The sequence below is a fragment of the Sipha flava genome, unplaced genomic scaffold (assembly GCF_003268045.1).
Source record: "Sipha flava isolate LNK unplaced genomic scaffold, YSA_version1 201_pilon_pilon, whole genome shotgun sequence".
Classification (NCBI taxonomy): Eukaryota; Metazoa; Arthropoda; class Insecta; order Hemiptera; family Aphididae; genus Sipha; species Sipha flava.
Window position 1 is genome coordinate 424,389 of NW_020272791.1, and position 4,616 is coordinate 429,004.

Sequence of the window (4,616 nt, forward strand, 5' to 3'; positions counted from 1 at the left end):
TGTATTATATTTACAATGAGTTATTGATTAGCTACAATTTATACGTATACATTCAGGATATAATGTTCCAAAATGTATGTGAATATTATTATTTTTATTAACTGAATTCTTATATATTCATGGATATATAAAGAGAAATGTTCAATATTAATTTTGATTTGAATAATTTTATAATGATTACAATCAACAACAATTCTAAAATAAAGTAAATTAGTTTGAAACTTAGGTAATATAAAACATTAAAAATTGAACGAAAAGAATTAAATAATTCTCCAAGAGTGAATTATTGACTATTCAGCGTATGAGTTACATGTGTATTAGTGCTCTACACGGTCTGTTGTTCTAAGGACCAGACCGGACTTTAAATTTTACCAGGAGACCGAAGTTGGACCGGGCCACACTTAAAGGTTAATCAAAGACCAAAATTAGGCCGAACCGACGGCTTCATATTTTTTTTAAACAGGACCGGACCAGTAATTAAATAACATTTAATAAAGTAGATCGTGGACTGGACTGTCGGTCCGATCTTAAAACATTTTGGACCGTTTATGTACTGGTCCGTATAGTTCAGTCTGTATTAGCCTGGACAGTACTATATGATGCCGTTTAGTATTAAGGTTGATTCACACTGAACCGACACTCGCAGACCGGCATCGGACCGCATAGACTCGTACCGAACCGAAATTTTAAGAAGTATTCACATAGTACCGTTTTGCACCAATAGACACAGACCGTCATAAATGAAAAGTAATTTATTTATACGCACAGTTAAGTTAACTACAGTGAACTAGTGCAACGAGTACTGCAACGCGTAATATTGATTTTAAAACCATGTTTAAGCACTTGTCCACCATTTGGCCATGATGGCAATAGCCTTAGACGAAGAAGAGCAAAAACTACTAAAAATTAAAAAACGTATTTGGGTGCATGATATTTTAAAACGGAGAAAAATAGAGGGTGAATTTTATAGTTTATGTGGATCTCTTGAAGATCACGAAGAAAATTTATTTATTTATTTTAGAATGTGTTCATATCAGTTCAATATACTTCTAACACAAATTTCAAATGACATAACTAAACAGAACACACACTTTAGAGAAGCTATACCGGTTAAACAGAAATTGGCTGTATGTTTGAGATAAGAAAGTATATAATTATTGTTATTTTCGTCTACTAATATAATCTAAAAAAAAAGAAAAATATTGTATTACAACATTTATTAACAATTGTAACAATAAAGTGCAATTAAAATTTAAATGATAATGATAATGAATATATAGTTACAATTTTGTTAAATTATTAGTCATGTGTAAATGTTTGGAAAAAATTGCCTATAGATGTTGATATATCTGAATCTGAGGGGTGTTCTATCGGACTAAGAGTATACGCTTGTGTCGATTGAGGTATTGATTGAAATCCTGACGTGTTTTGTTGTTGGTGCAATTGTTGTAATTTTAAATGTTCTAGATCCAACTTGGATATTATGGAAAAAACTTTAGTTTTAACTAAATGCTGATGATACGGAGAAAATTGTTTCACTGTTGAACTCATACTCTGAAAAAAAATTATCAATCACATCAATTTCTGTTTTATAATTTGACTTAACTTCTTCTTCTTTTTCTTTTTCAATAATGTATTTCATCAAATGCGAGGACGCGGATTCTGAAGTGGTACAGAATTCTGTTTTTTTTTTCATTTTTTCGGAGTCATAATTTTCTTAGGTTGAGGTGCACAAAATGTTTGAGATGGTGCCGGTAGTGTACTATGTGTAGTATTTTCATCAGGTGAAGAAATACTCTCCATGGTGATATTGTCAGATTGATTAGTTTCATTTTCAGAAATAGTTTCATTGTCTTCTGCATCGGAACTATTTTTCTCCACATCACTTTGAGCTTCAACTAAGGATACTGTTTCCCTTTCCTTCATATATGGTTTCAAAAAATTCATCTCCAATTCATATTTCCATTTTTTTTAAATATTTAGTTTTTTTACCCGACACTGTAGCATTTTTTTTTTTTTATAGCTCTTCTATAAGCGTCTCTTAAATTTGCCCATGCCTTTTTACATTCTTGTGCTACAAAAATAATCATTTTTTTTTAACTTTTATTACAAATTTAATTAAAAGCAATAAAATGATTTACATTTTTTTAATTGTTTCTTTTTATAGATTTTTAGCAACTGGAGATTCCTACCAAACTATTGCTTTTAGTTTTCGATTGGGTCATTCTACAGTACATTCAATTGTTATAGAAGTGTGCACAGCAATCATAAAAAATTTAACAAGACAATACATACCACAACCAAAAAAAAGAAAATTGGGAGCAGATAGCTAATAATTTTTGGGATATTTGGAATTTCCCAAATTGTATAGGCGCTTTAGATGGGAAACATGTTGTTATAGAAGCACCTCCCAATAGTGGATCTATGTACTATACCTAACTATAAAAAAAAATTGTCTATAGTTTTAATGGCATTATTTGATACACACTATAGATTTATTGCTGTAGATATTGAAACGTACGGTAAAAAACAGTGACGGAGGTATTTTTTCAAATTCCAATTTGGGAAAAGCACTTGAACGAAAAAAAACTTAATATTTCTGATGGAAAATCACTACCGGGAACTATTGAAAAATTACCATTTACAATTATTGGTGACGAAGCATTTCCTCTAAAGACATACTTATTAAGACCATACCCAGGTCCTCAAATATATGTAGATGATACTGAAAAAAAATTTAATGACCGACTATCTAGAGCCAGGAAAGTAGTGGGAGATACATTTGTACAACTTACTCAAAAATTTCGTATTTATTCAAGAAAAATAAAAATATTACCACAAGAAGCCGATAAAATTATCATGACTACATGTATTCTTCATAACTTTATAAAACAACATGGAAATAGTATTTAATTATCAACATCGTTATCAATAAATACAGCTTATAATATAACATTGATTTCAAAACACGGAGGAAGTGCTCCTCAAGAAGCATTTGAAATTAGAGAAAAAGTTAAAGACTTATTTGTTCACCTTTCGGACAGCTGCCATTCAAATAATATATTTTAATGATCGTTATTTAACTATTTTAGAGTTAAATTTTTCTATTATAAAATTATACAAATTATATATCTAATAATAATTTTTTAAAAAACGAGTATACCATGTGATATATTACTTTAAATTAATAAATAATTTAACTTTAGTAGTAGTCGTGACACTAACCTGGTTGATTCATTTCATGTCCTATTTCCTTCCATAAAGATTCTTTAAAAGAATAGTCACTATACTTTTTGTGACTGAGATCATACAAACAATTTCTAACTCTTACTAGCTCAATTAAAATTTCATTGTCCATTTTAATTAAAATATAGTTTTAGATTTGCTGACCAACTACACCACACAAGCCTGTACAACACGTACTAAAAACGTATCAAAATTTAATATTGTTGGGTATAATATTATAATGTTTATATATTTAATAATAGATATCATACAGAAAAATATGTTAGTAGTACTCTATATATATTATATTTTGGAAAATAACGCGTTATCACGTTCATATCCCACCGGCACGGACACGCACCGACAAAACTTTCTTTCATACAATGATTGTCGGTACGGCGCGGTCCGGTATCGGTCTGCAAGTGTCGGTTCAGTGTGAATCATCCTTTACTCTAGACCGAACTACCTGGACCTTATAAATAAATATATACCTAAATTTGTAGGTTTTTTCGTTTTATTTGTTTACATAACAATAGATAACTGTATTTAGATTTTAAGTTGCATAATTGGGATCGGACTGAAAATAATGCATTTGATCTGAGTACTGGACCGAACTATTTCTAAAAATTATTGAACCGGACCAAAACAACGATTCAATAGTTTTTGTATATTAGAACTGTACTAGACCGGACTGATTAAGACCGGACCATGCAGAGCACTTATGTACATACTAAAATAAAATATTTACTATATATGGAACTTCCATGGAAAAATAAGAAATTAGGTTTAAAAATACCAAAAATATTTCCCGACATGAATATATAAACAAAATGTCATACCAAGAAGTAATAATTATTTATTGATAATACACGAATTATGATTATGAATACAAAACTTGTATATTAAAGAAAGTCAGGTTGGTTACAGAATTTATAATTCAAGAACTTAATTTAATTAACTTTAATTTTTTTAAGTTTTTTATTTAACATAATTTATAATTCAAGAACGACTGGACTGATTTTGATGATCTCCGATTTTTTGGATTCATCTCCGTACAAGAATAAAAATAACTCTAATCTTGGCAAGAATATAGAAAATTATCTAGATAAGTAAAAACTTAATCTTAGATAAATAATTAGATAACTAAGCGTTATTCATCTAGATAAGATAAAATATGACAAAAAATCTATCTATCTATAGATAAGTCCCAACAGTGGTTATGGGTTAGTGTATCTTAAACCGTGGTTTTTATCAACTATCAGAGATAACGTTTCGTGGTGATAGGAAGATGTGTAATTGTGCAAAAATGTAAACGACCTGCCGTTATTTTTTTTTCTCCCATGACTGTCTGACTTCCATAGCATCTTTGAAAAAATGACGTATCGTGAACA

General features: G+C 29.6%; 1 pseudogene; it reads right to left on the reverse strand.

The window, feature by feature from the left end:
• Positions 1-1,315: 1,315 nt before the first annotated feature.
• LOC112682275 lies at positions 1,316-3,396 on the reverse strand (annotated as a pseudogene).
• Between the last annotated feature and the right edge of the window lie 1,220 nt (positions 3,397-4,616).